The sequence below is a fragment of the Falco rusticolus genome, chromosome 6 (genome assembly GCF_015220075.1).
Source record: "Falco rusticolus isolate bFalRus1 chromosome 6, bFalRus1.pri, whole genome shotgun sequence".
NCBI classification, from domain to species: domain Eukaryota; kingdom Metazoa; phylum Chordata; class Aves; order Falconiformes; family Falconidae; genus Falco; species Falco rusticolus.
In genome coordinates, this window is record NC_051192.1 from 72,543,292 (window position 1) to 72,557,795 (window position 14,504).

At 38.7% G+C, this 14,504-nt stretch overlaps 1 protein-coding gene across 1 annotated transcript in view; it reads left to right on the plus strand.

Moving 5' to 3' along the window:
• The first annotated feature begins 3,073 nt into the window (after positions 1-3,073).
• Positions 3,074-14,504, plus strand: part of FAM83B (family with sequence similarity 83 member B) — a 78,623-nt gene continuing 67,192 nt past the window's right edge. Inside the window, exon 1 of the mRNA XM_037392536.1 lies at positions 3,074-3,176. The gene's annotated coding sequence lies outside the window, so the exon portion shown is untranslated. The remainder of the gene's footprint in view (positions 3,177-14,504) is intronic.

Below are 14,504 nucleotides of genomic sequence, written 5' to 3' on the forward strand. Positions count from 1 at the left end.
CACTGAAGTAATCTTGGAAGGGCTGGCAAGGTAGACATGGACATAAGGTTCTGTGCAGAGAGATTCTCAGAAGCCATAACAAACCACTGTAAGCCATTATTTCAATCAGCATACACAAAGTTTTAAGGTCTTACGTTTTTGAATTACTGGACCCAGATTTTGAGCTTGGATGCATTGGGATATAAAGTATTCGTGCCTTTTCACACAATTTTTTGGAGAGTTGACTGTTACGGTGTTTTTTTAATTAAATATTAATAATATCTATACGCATATTTCATTAGAGGTCTCCATCAAAGCCATGAGGTATGTATGTATCAAAGGAAACTCTCCTTCCTGGTGTCATACATGTAACACTACCTTCACTAGAGACAGTGCTGGAATGGGAAATCCCCTTGGGAAATGAGTCTGGAGAGATAAAACAAAGGTGAATGATGAAACAGGGACAAAGGAAATAAAAAAGAACTTCCCCTTTGCTATTTAGATACCTGCTGTGACTTTGTTCAAAGCAGCAGTCTACCAGTGGTTCCTTGGATTTCTAAAAAGTAGTATTTTTTTCACAAGAGAAACATAAATTCCCCACAGTGAAGCACACTGACATGGGAACTTTTTCTACAGGCCCTTGAAGCATCAGCAACACTTCTCTTTGTGTAAACAGTCAGCTATGCTGCAGATGACATGTAAAATCTTTACATGCAAATAGCTGAAGCCTGCAAAAATAGACACACGTTCATGTGAATAATCCTGTTAGCATCAGCTGAGCTTCCTGCGGACTGGAAGTGTCCGAGAATGACGCCTGGAACAGTGAAACCTAGTAATCGTGTTTGCAACAGAAGTGACAATGGTAATGTTATGCCCACCTGAAGTTCACATCCTCTTGAAAAATGAGATTCCTTAGCGAGAAACAGTTCAGAGAAATGGCAGGGGACTTATTTTTACTGAGAAAGAACAAGTTATAGATAAAGAATAAAGGACATAAGAGCCTGAAAATACTCAGAAGTTATAAACAGAGAACATATTTATCAGTATGGTGTTAGATCTCCCAAGAGACCAGGTCTCCTAGGTCTTGCTTCCTGTTTCCCTGCTGACATGCTGGCAGCACTGTGGGCAAAGGGAAGCCAAGGAACTGTGTCCTTACACAGTTACTGTGTGGAAATGTCTCTCTGCCCTCCTCCATACACTGCTGTGCTCCAGTTTTATTCTGCATGAGCCACTTGGGAGATGTAGGCCAGGTGCATTTAAGGAAGATGGCATCAGTCTCACTGTCCACAGATGAACTGCATTTGCATCCAAAAGTAAAATGGAGAAACATACTCAACTTTTCCTAGAAAAATGGGGGGGGGGGGGGGGGGGGGGGAAATGGTGGAAAAGGAAATTTAGACATTCTGCCAGAAGAATCCAGCCAAAAGTAAATATTGAAAAATATTATGGAGGAGCAGAAAAAATTACATTGCTTGGCATGTTTAAAAGCAGCCATGCTGGTTTAATTGATAAAACCACTTGTAAGGAGCAGTCCTACACTGCTGGAAGGTGACAAGATGACCTAGTAATTTCTTTCCATTTGCACATTCTTTGGCACTAATCTGTGCTACTTTACACCAATTTTAGACATCAGCAAAATCTGTTGCTCATTCTGAGACCACAAGTGAGAGCAGGACTGAACAACCTGACCCTCTGATAATCCATTTGCTAATACGGAGTTATGTGTGTGATTGCTCATTTGCTTGTTTTCTGGACAGGAGGTGTTTCTTTTTAAAAGCTACAATAGTCGCTAGAGTCGGTACCTTGTATCATTACATAAAACCCAGGTATTTGCCCCCCCAAAATAAAAGGTTAATGCTGTTGGTGAATATCTAGGAAACTCAGCCGCACATGTGTTTCCATACCCTGTATGAACCAGGTCTGTATGGGACTTCAAGAATCAGGTAAAAATGTGGCAAAGGGAAAGTAATAACTTTGACTGTTCTTGTATTCCACTGTCTTTAGATGACTTCTAATCCCCAAGGATACTGTGCAGGGGACAGGTGTAATCTGCCCTAATACAGCTCAGTCTGCTACAAATGGTTGTTTGAAGGGACAGTGTAGGAGTGTATGAATCAGACAATGTCAGATGAATGGCCAGCGGGAGCCAGAGCTAGCGGACCATTCTTCAGCTCTTATTTTTAGCAGTAGACTGTTCTTTCAACAGCAGCTGATGGCTGGTGGCAAATAAATGTTTGTGTCATGCAAATTCTTCCTGATTGTTTTTCTTTTTCTGAAATAGAGATAATTTCATGTTCTTCCTACGTATGCTATGAAAACACCAGTATTTACATTAAATTGCCTTAAATGAATGTAATAATATTGTATATATAGCATAAATGAAAGATGAGTTCTCATTAAAGTATTAGAGCCTGCCCAAAGCTTTGTGGCATCCTGTTATAACACATGGCAAGCTGCAACATTTTTTCCTCATGCTTGGTTTCTTCTGCATTTGCATTCCTACCTCAAACACACCAATTGCCTAGGGCTTTCCTCAGATGACGAGGACGATGAGGACTCTTCAGCCATTTTAAGGATTTCTGAGGTCTCTGGAGACTTCCTACTTGAGGCCAGAAGTGAGAAAGAAGATATGAATTCCACATTCAGACCTGGGGACTGAGAAGTGACTAATCTATGGTGCAATTTCTTCCTGTGTGGGTTAAGAGAGGTAGGGTAGAATATGCAAAACCAGCATGTGGCTACTGACTGAAAAGGACCTTTTGTAGTCTGAAAGCATATATAGGTTCAGTGCCACTGCAGTCTTTCCCAGAATAGGACACATCATCTGTAGAAGAGATCATATATTAGAAGGAAGGAGAGTTTGGTTTTGTTTTCACACTGGCACAGGAGATAAGGAAGCTTTACCAGATGAGTCTGATCCCAGAGATACCAGGGGTGTCTGCCCAGGAAAGAAATTTCAAGGTCAGGTTGAGCTGACAGCAATTATATTCACAACTATGTCACCTGCCTGTATAGTAACATGATTTTCGTAACATTATTCCTTTCCTTTGTTTCTGTTCACCACAACTAAGGAGAAATAAAAGAAAGTATGTTAAAAAAAAATAGGCCAAAATTGTAAAAATATTTTTGTTGAAAATTTGTTTCAGGAATTTACTTCTGCTGAAAGGTTAAAGCTCAAAGTTGGAAGGGACGGAGAGGTAAGAAAAAGTCAGATTTCAGCTGCTGAGATCTTAAAATACTTTCATGTTTTGAGTAAAACATTGAAATAGTGACATTTGGGCAGATAATATTGCTTTTTTAAAAACAAACAAACAAACATTCAAAATTCAAGAGAAGTCCTTCAAGTAGGTCTACAGACTGTCAGGTTTTTATTTTATTTTCTTGAAGAATAGAGAGAGTTATTGATCGCAACTTGCAATATCTTCATGTATAAATCTTTTTCTATGTTCTGCCATATAACTAAAATTTCTCATCTATTTTTAAGCTGAGATGGATATAAAGCATCTAAATTAAGACAGTAAGGCATACATGTTCAGAAAAACGATCCTAGCTTTCAGAACCAGTCAGAAAATTAGTTGAAGTAATTTCTGCCTAATACTCAACTTGATAGGCATAACTTATCTGAAATGTTGCTAAAATATGCCAATTGTTTTACTTGTCAATTACTTGAGCATATTAAAAAAGGATAAAAAAGTCAAAGTAACTCTGTATGTTAATTTATTATTACATTCTGAAGATTATTATAGCCCAGAGGCTGCCAAATCCACACGAACAGAAGATTATAGTTTTCCAACCATTTGTTTTGTGTCACTCTTGCCATACAGAAGTCTGGATAAACTGTCTCTGATTAGCCCCCATAGGTGAGACTGATACACTGTGCTCATGATGGGCACGCCCATTTTTTTCTCTGTGAACAATGCCATTAAGAGATTAATTCAGGAAGAAGCAAGCTTAAAATTATTTTGAATAGAAATACAGTATTTTTGCCAGATATTAAAAAGAGCTGTCTCGCTCACCAGCTAACATCTGAGTAGCTTCTTTAGTAACAATTAGTTTTAAAAAGAATTACCTGAGTTCAGGATATATGTTATGAAACAGAACAGACTAATATCAGATTAAAACACAAAAAATTGTGCAAGACCAATTTACACTTTATTGTAGTTTTTCCAATGTATTTGTTGCAGATTGTGTACAGTACTGCACTGCAAGGTGTTCTCCTTGTCCCAAAGAACCCACAGACATAACATAGCACAAAACATAGGATTAAAGGCTAAAATAAATAAAGAGTGTGAGATTCTTAATGTGGATTATAAAGAAGCGAGTTAGCTTGGAGATACATGTTTGGGAGACGACTGCAGAGTGAGAGAGGAGAGGGTCTGATAGATGAAAGCAGAAGTGGTGTTCTGTCAGGATAGAAGGAAGGAAGCAAAGCAGATAAAAGCAGCAAGAAAATTAAAGGATTGGGAAGAATAAAAAGAACAAGAGAAGGAAGATAAAAGCAGGGGTGAGGTGTTGAGATATGCAAAAGTCTACACAGACACTTATAAAAATAAAAACACACCCTGGTGTTTAGAAAACCTACCCACACCTTCTTTTCACCCGCAGATCATTCTTACACTACCTGATAGTCCCATAGATATGCACTCCATTTCACAAATAAAGGCATATAAAATACACATCTAATTAATTTCCAGTCTAAATCAGATACAGCCCTCATTTGAGCAGTGATTTATATAAACATTGATCTTATTACCATGAGAAATCACATTGATTATTAGTAGGGCTATACACCATCCTGAAGCTTGATATACAAATAGCTACCGGTTGAGACCTCTACGTCTAATGCTTCCCACTTTATTTCTAGTCTAGTGCTATGCCTATTACTAAGAAACTAGTTACCACTAAAGAACGTAAAAGCACACTGATGGTACCCAGTGTGACATAGCACATGAAGTGTCATCATGTGAGATCTTTGGGTGGTGAAAGAAGTACAGTGATCGAGTCAGGGAGCAGTGTTTGGCAGGCACTGCTTTCATGTACACTCAAGGCTGCAGATATTAATGTTTGGGTAAGGGTTTTCTTTTTGTTTCATTTGGTTTGGTGGTCAAACCCATCTTGCTCTGAGGGCCAACTAGTGGCAGGATACCAATGGGAAAGAAATTGTAACATTGGGCTTTGAGATCGTATTTGGGATGGTTTCAGAGCTTGAGTGTAGGGAAAGTCAACCACTAGAAGATGCCTTCAGCAAGAACACATCATACTGGCTGTGTGGATGTGCACTAAAATCTGAGAAGGGATTTGAAAGCTTAAATAACTGAGTGTGGTGAATGTTAACACAGGCACACATTCATGTGGGCATAGACAGTGTTCTAAGCAGAGAGACAAACTTACATGTAGATGTAATAGATGAAAGGGGGAGTGATGGCAATAACTATGTATCTACACCTTTTAATCCTAGGAACATTTCACCAAATGCTTATCGCTCTGAGACCTCCATTTTTACTGTTAGTGCATGTATTGTTTGCAGCAGGATGATCTTGCACTGGAAATGTTTACCCTGATCTATTGTATCCATGCAGTCTATTACAGAATATGATTGCATGAAGAGGTAATATTCCTCCCCAAAGACTCCTGTCTCATTTAGAATACATATTTTCTAGCTCCTAGAATAAGGAAAATAAAGTCTAAATAGAGATGGTCAGCTTTTGAGCCCACTCATATTTCATGGGTCAGATCAATACATACCATGTTTAATTAATCTAATAAATCCTGTTACACTTGACCTAGTTTGCACTTCTCTCCTAGCGATACAAATACAGCAACATCCTCAATGTCACTGGCCTGCTGACTCACTACCAAAAAAGATTGTCCTGCTGGGCGAGTCTAACACTTGGACCACCAGTGGGTCAGCTCTGTAGCAGATAAGGAACTGAATGCTTACTGTGAAGTGCAGTGGGGAGAACACAGGGGTGTTCTCTTCTGCTTTCAGTATGGCAACTCCTTCCTGTTGGCTGGAGCTGTGAATATTTGCTGAATATTTGCTGAAGCCTTTGCCACAGCCTGGTTAGGATGGCTGGCTGCACTGCTTGCCTGTGCTGTGGAGAAGGGGGAAAGGAGAAAAAAAGCAGTGCTGGGAAAGGTTTACATCGGGAACGCCTTGCAGTAAAGTGCTCCTGAGGACTGTGGTCCTCTTCTGCACAGATCAGATGAGGGTAGATGGTTAGTCCTTTCCACCCTTACTGACCCTTGGCTCCTTTCGAGACTTTTTGCCACAGAAATGGCTTAAAATGTCTTTAGTCTGGTGTGTGTCTTTCAGGCACTGAAAACTAAAAAGCACATTAAAGCTGTATACTGTTGCTATGTTTTCCCAAGCTTTAGGGCTTTCCTAGCAATTATATGGAGGTGCTTATCACATTGATTACAGGCACTGTCAAGTTTGCCACTTCCCTTCGTTATGCATGTCGACTCTGTTACCCCACCACCAGTGGTAAAGGAGATAACATCACATACTTGTTCTCTCTTCTATCACCACATTCCAGAGTTTTACAAGTACTGTGGCATGCTTAGAAGTGATAGTGGGTAAATTCTGTTTAACAGGCCCAGGTAAGAACTGCAGTGGTAGACATTAGGAGGGATAACTGCAGGAGCAAAAGGGCTTGTATTTTAATCTGCGTCAGATATTGGCTCCCATAGACAGTCGCACTGCTTGTTTGGAAGTTTTAAGTATGTCCAGAATATCTACTTGGAGACCAAGAAGAAACAAGTGGCAGATATAAGATTATCTCCAAGAAAGTAAGAGATGCCTGTTCCTGAAAGAGCAAAATTGGTCTAATGATTGACCAGGGTGAAGAGCTTGGTACTGGAAGGTAGGAAGGGAGCGCTTCTATATAACATCTCTAAAAATTTCCTTATTATAAGTTCAAAAGTGAGTCTTCACAATTTAAGATTCAGGCAGCTGCTTCTGTTTGAGGAAATAATTTCTTGAAGGCTTTGTGGTATCTTTTTAGTGGTAGTGGTTACACCACTGAAAATGACAAATACATCTTAAAACCATTGGCACCGCAGCCTGCACTGTCATCCTGCATGTCCAACAGGTTTCATGTAAATGCTTCAGGAGGGAAGTTTATAGGTTTCTCTAAGTAGTGTTTTGTCTGTTTATTACCTGTAGTTTCTCTGTGCTCTGTCAGAAGATTTGGCTAATATTGCATCATCTTGCTCAAGTAGTATCATGTCGCTGGGTTAGTATTTGGAACAGCATGTGGATTAAAAGCTGCAGAAAAGTCTAAGAAACAGAATTACATTGTCCATAGTAACACAGTGTTCACTTTTGCATGGCAGGGGAGAAATTGTGTATACAGAGGATTTAAAATAAAAGAGAAGTTGACAGATAACACATGTTCTCTTGGTATATGCAATTTCTATTTCATTCAGGCTCTATTTTAACAACATATGAGAATCTTATTATCCCCTCTTTCAAACCCACAGCAATTGTTGTAAATATAGATATTTGACAATTTACTGTTTGGAAAAGTATTAAAATAGATTACATTACATCTAAGTTCCCAGATGATAATTTCAACTTAGTAATTTTCAATTTAAATCTATTATCAGTGTATTTGAACGTTTTAAGACAACAGAATTCTCTGTTTCTGGAGGCACTGAGGTCTTCAAAGCATCAATGAAGGCATTTTAAATCTTTATTACTGTCTATATTTTACTATACAGCTGCTTTAAAATGCTCTAATGTGTCTGGTTTAAGTTGAATTTCTTTTCCTGAGCACAAGAACTTATACAATGTCTTATTAAAAATTTAAAGTCCTGGAAGCTTGCTAAAAACTATGAAATTCTTAGTGTTTAGTTGGTTGATGGAAATTTTTAACTAAAATTATCTGCTCACCAAAAGGTAATGCGTAAAGCTTATCTGAATTTCTTCATTTTGCAATGTTAAAGGCCCACAACCCAATACATTTCCTTTCTTTCTAACAATTTCTTATTGCAATTAGTGACTGACTTTACCACCACCAATCTCCATTTTGTACCAGTTCCTGAGAGAGTCTTTAATCTTTGTTATCCACATGCCAAATAGATGAAAACACATTTTTTCTCTCTAGGAATACTTCTTTATTTTTTGCGGTGTTACTCGAGGTAAAGGTCCTGTTGTTTATATTTGAATTTTTACCCCATTGTCTACCTTATGTTAGTGGCTGCAGGAGAGATTTTCAGGTTAGTGATATATTTACACTGCTGGTTTTGCTGTGACTGCAGATGGTGCTGACATACCTGAGCGAGGCTGCAAAATCCACTAGGGAAGCTGAATAAATACTTTAGAAGTCAACCAACAAACATCATGCTGCTGCAGTACATTGTACCACCTGAGTCCCGATACTCATCTAATCCATTTAAAACTAGCTGAGATACGTCTTTTGAGCCTGCAGCCAGCCTCCAGAGAGTGCAGTTTAGGTCTACCTTTAGAAGAAATAAAAATGATTCAGGAACATGCCCATGAGCTTGGTGAAGTAACCAGTGATGTTCTCAGTCCAACAGCAACAGGCACTCCTGAGACTGCAGCCTCATAAACAGCAGTTAAGCTTCACGGAAAAATAAGAAGCGGAGGAAGCATAAGGCCATTTCATAGGCACTAGACTGAAATTTGAAAAAGCAAATCCCTACTTAATGGGAAAAAAAACCAAAGCAAAGCAATACATTATATTACGATTCCCTGACTGCAGTGGGATTGATCTGATATTGATGCTCAGACTAATAGTTATCACTAGACCTCAGCCAGTATTCCAAGTCAATTACTACCTTGGTTTGATCAGTGAATTAAATTACACAATCCTGAATAAACATATTTACATTGTCAGTCTTTTGCCATCATGGTTTATGGAAACCTTATTACATGTAACCCTCTGTCTCTGTGACTTCGATGAACGCAGAACCTCCTCCTTGACCTTTAATATTAAAAATTATGGGTTTGTGGTCAATCGCATTCTTTGCCTAAAAAATATTTAGTAGAGATTTTTTTTCTAGCTTATTTCATACTACTGAAAGTGCAAATCTTAGAAAGCATGAATACTTATTTCAGAGCTCAAGGAAAATAGTAGCTAGTTGTTTTCTGATTTCAGAGAAAAGTTATGCCAATAGTTGCTTGTGCCAACCTTATATAATTCTATCAAACAGCAGCTTGAACTGGGAGACACCCTGTCTGCCAGAAGTATTCTTTCCCTGTCCTTTACTTCACACAAATTTCACTTGCAGAATGAACTTATTTCTAAATGGATAAGCAACAACCAAACACAATTTCAGCCTAATACAAGCACTGAAAGCCATGTAGGTTACTGCCAGTCTAAAACTGAAACACAGTGTCTTTTAGTCTCACATTGTCATTGGCTAGGTCACCTACTGGCATCTGTAGATATATGAAATCTCACTCATCTATTGTATCTAAAACAGTATGACTTCTCAGATCGTATCGAAGTGTCAGCAAACTGCACTTTTTATCACTTTTATCAGCACTTGTAAAAATGGTTCTAAACTCCCCAAAACATTTAACAGCCTTTGTACAATTTGCCCTTGAAATCCTTTACGCTTTGGTAAATCCTTTACGCTTTGGTTAATATCCTTGAGCTCAGACATGCTGCTACTTTGAAGATGTTTCTTCCAGTTTAAATTAAGCTTGTTTCTTATGTCTGCAATATTGGGCAAAAGGAAAATTTAAGCCTACTCAGTATTTACACAAGACAGCACAACCCAGGGAACAAGTGAGGCTGTGATTTCACCATCCTTAATACCACCCATGCATTACCACATCCCTGAACAAGACAGACTTGTCCTGGGTCACACAGGGGTACACAATCACACTGCAGAGGATAAACGGGCAAGCAGCCACAAGACACGATGCACTGATTTAGTCAGATTAATGTTTTTAATTTTGGCTTGATGCCAGTTGCAGGAAGGCAGATGATAACATACGGTGAATATCTACATTAAATTCCATACAGCATTTGATTGAATTCTAGGGCCTGTTCATTACTATGTCATCATAGTCAATTAGAACAAAGTTTCACAAATCTCTGCTCTTAAGAACAGCCCTTATTCATGTTGACTTCATTTGAAATCAACAAGAATGTTCATCTTGTTTGGGCAGGTAATATTGTCTTTATTTCCTTGTGACCTTGTAAGAATTGAGAAAACAAAAAGGTCACAGCAATCAATTGATCTCCAAATATTATATTTTCAAAGTAACAACTAATCAGCAATTCAACACTTCAAAATCATCACAAACAGATCTTTGAATAAATATGCAGTTAGAGGCAAAATAAGCTTTCTGCCACCACATTAAGAATGCAATGGAATTGTACATCTATAGATCTATCTGCACAGGCTTATTTTAATTACGTAAACTTGTGACACAGTATATTATATCTCAGAGAACAGACTCAGCTGCAGGAATTTAAAGTAGCTGACATAGAGAGGGAATCATTCACATGGAAATAAAAACCTTGTCATTTTACTAAAGCCCTGTCAAGAGGCTTGGATTGCAATAATCAGTCCAGATCTCCAGGACTGAGAACAATCCCCTGCACAGAGGTGCTTCCAGTGGCCATAAACATTTTTCCAAGTTCTGCCTTGTTTACCAACTACCATTCTTAGGCAAAATGGTTAAGAACAGACCGATGCTAAGTTCCAACAACTTGGTATTTCAGAAATGAACTCCAAGTTCCAGCATGTCCTATCTGTCAATATCCTGGACACAATTAGTGTTTCTGTCCTTGGCAAATCATCAAGGTAGCTCTGATGGCTGTAAAAGATTCTATAGGGAGCAATCACTAAACACACAAAATTCTCCAGGTGTTTTAAACAAGGTACAAGAAATAGTTCTGTCATACATAGTATGACATTTCCTTTTATTAACCCTTCCTGCAGTGGACACTGAACTAAAGCTGGGACCAAGCTTGGCCAAGTCCTTAGCAGCGGCAGAGAAAAAAACCCACACCCCTATTGTGCAACGAGTCAGATATGAGCACTAGATTGCTAATAATATCACTGTTTCTTATCAGTTCTTAGAGTGGGTTTACCTTCATGCTGAATAATAACAATGATAAAACCAATCCCATAAGACTGTGGAGGAGTGCACTAAAGGCTGATTGCATGTTATCATGTAAGCTTAGCAAGCAACTCATTATTTAGAAATGTATAAAAGGAAGGATAACACAGGATATTAGTGGAAAAAGTGCCACTCTCAGCTTCCTTATGGATTGTCCTACCTTCCCTCCTACACATCTGCGTGCAGGAACACAGGGAGGCAGGGACAGGAACCAACCTTGCATGGCCTACATTAGGTCAAACAAACACAGCAGTTAACTTCAGGGCACATTGAAGCTACTCTATTATTAATCCAATTTAGGAGCATGGATCTTAATTTGAGACATGGAAAGAGGCAAAGAAGAACTAGTTTAATCTTTCCCAAACACCATGCAATAGTGACAGCTTTTCACACAAGGAAAAACAAAGGAAAACTCCAAAGAAAGATATAGGGATGGATTCAGAGAAGAGCAATCCTTGAGAGAAGGTAAAAAAGTCCTTCCTGCTGCTCCAGCACAGCCCCTGTCCTGGACAATCAACAGCACCAAGTAGTCAATGGTATTTTGGAGAAGGAAGAAATGAAAAGAGGATTATTATATGTAGGAATATAATGCTGTGTTTCAAGGATAGAAGGAATGAGAAATCATAAGAAAAGTTGAAGTTGACAGTAGGCATGCTAAATATCTTTAAAATTTGATGGAAAATACATGTAAGTGAAATAAAAAAGGGAAAAAAATGCATGTTCATCCATCTAAAATATCTTTAAAAATGTACATAAAATATATGGAATAGTAAGATGTAAGAATAGCAGACACAGATTTAATATGGTTACTAGTGAAGGAAAGCCCAGAATTCTAAGACAAAGAACAGTAAGGCAAATAAAGGAAAGAAAAACTCGTAACACCTGAAGGTCATGAAACAAATTTTTTTTAAAGCACCACAGTAAGAAGACAAAGGGCTTTATACAAAGTCTTTCATAGCACTAAGGTGTTCACACCTCAAAATCATTGAGACTGTTCAGGTGCTAAGCTAATTAAGGATGTCTATCTCAATTTAAGTTTAGACTAGATGCAAGTTGGGACAGTAGTTATCAACACATCATCTTATTTCAGATCAGTTACTTTGGTTTACATTAAAGGACAAAAAAGCATTAAAACATATGCATTGTTATTAAGCTCCATACTAATTTATTCAGAAAGGATTCTCCATTTACCTTAGCAGGGAATTCTTAGCAGGAATTTCCTGATACACTGCTTCAAGTTAGAAAAAGGATTAAGACATCTTCTTGGCTTTTTCCCCTTTCATTAGCAAATTTCCCATTCCTTAGTATGACTACACTTTACTACTGCAAACACAGTATCTTCTACATATCCTAGACTTTGGGCATTAGTTTCTTAAAAGTGGGTAGTTTAGTCATAATAACTGAAAACCAAATTTCATTAAAAGCTTTTATTTCATTTAGTAATCCAGTTTTAATTCCAAGTGTCTATTTTATTTAAGGATTGGTTTGTCTTTCATTTTTGTGTCAGTCCATCTGGTGTCCTCATCCCCCCTCCACCTCTACAGTACTATTAGTCCATTGGCCAACTGCACACAAACCTGCAGGTAATGCTTTATTAAATTGCTGTGAATTTCATGAAAATTGGTTTCTGGGGAGGGAAAAGGAATGCATATTAATGCTTTTCTGGGGAAAAAGCCTTCCATGTGCTCTGTTTCCCTGCATGAGCAGCCTGGCTGGTCAGTCAGAAATGTGCTAATCTTGCCCTGACAGCCTGCACAGTATGACAGAAAAACTTAAAGCATGAGACCTTTAGAAAGGAACTGACATTATTGCATAAGATGGAGTCTTACATAGGAGATATGTAAGAGCCTTACATGGCATGCATATCCAGTAAAAAATAAGAGTTGTAAGAAAATTACTCTAAAGATTAATTAATAAAAAAATAAAAGACCTTGGGTTTGATTAATGGAAACCAGAATTTTCAAACATCATTTCAGGGTTAGTTTGCAGCCTGCCTGGGTTGCTCTGTTATCTATCCTATGCACAGTTTCTATTCTCACTGCTGGTACTTTCAACAACGCAAGTAAAAGACGTGTGGGACATCATGGTCGAGTTAGTCATTCAAACACTTGTGTGATTCTGAAGTCTTCCTTAGAGGTCTCATAAATAGCTCTCGATACAGACATTGCTAACAAGCATCTCCCCTGGGAAGACTCTAATTTCAGTTGCTTCCAACTTTGTCAAATGTTAACTGGTTGGTTGGAATCTCTGACCTTAGATATCTCTTTTGTTGATCATTTCTTACCTTCCCATCTCTGTTCTTGCACTGCTTACTGGAGAAAGACACCTCCCTGTGCTTCATCACAATGCAGTAGCTCTGAGGAGGCTGCAGCAAAGGGATGAAACCAAATCAACATGTCAGCTGGCCAGCTGGAAGGTCAAGTAGAAAGAGTTGTGAGTAGAAGCACATGGGCTCTTTCAGAACAGCTATCAGAAGGATTTGGAATTAGAACTAGAAGGAACGGGCAGGAAGGGATGAAAGAGGGAGAAAGTGGAGAGGGCACAGGAGATGGACTTGGTTGTTCCACACGAGCCAGAAGCCACTGAGCATTAATGGAAAACTGAGACCAGAACCACAGTAAGGCACACCAAGAGAAGATAAACTTTACAGGACTCTGATGACCTGTAATGGTAGAGGCGTGAGTTCTGGGACTGATGTAAAACTAGGAGGCAGGACTACAAACACACTGCTGGGAGAAAAGAGGTGCAATGGAGTGGCATCAGTCATGATTAGGGAAAACAGGCACAGATTCTTCTATGGACAGCCTACCCTGTTAGCACAGTGAGGCAAGCGGGCTGGTTCCAAAACAAGGTAACAATTGCCATTAAGGTACTATGCCAATTCATCCATCTGAAAATTGGGGCTTGTTACTAGAGATATGTCCATGTTGATATAAAGATACCACTGATCTGATAGCACAGGAACTGTGCCTGTATTTCCTAGGATGTACGTGGACATCCAACTCAAGTGGCACTAGTTTAGCATCTCTACAATTCACTCCATACAAACAAATCTGTGCACAAAACTATCAGAGCACACTCTCTTCCAAGGCCTAGGACAGAACCGAAGAACACCATTTTTCTCTTTTGGCGAGGTATATTTGTGACACTCGGTACCTCATCTCTCAGAGCCAGAGCTATAAATCCGTTCACTAAAGATCCAATCTCAGTCTCTCCAGTCTGAGCCACAGCTACAATACTGTTCTTAAAGTCGACTGCCTTCAAGTTGATTAAAGCTGTGCTTTGAAGATAAAAAGTGTGATAAAAGTATTACGTGGTTTGAAAATGAAGCGTGAGACATCTCATGTTGGGCATCCAAAATTAGGTGATGCTTTTGACAATTCTGACCTTAATCTTTGTGTGTCTCAATTTCTTAGTT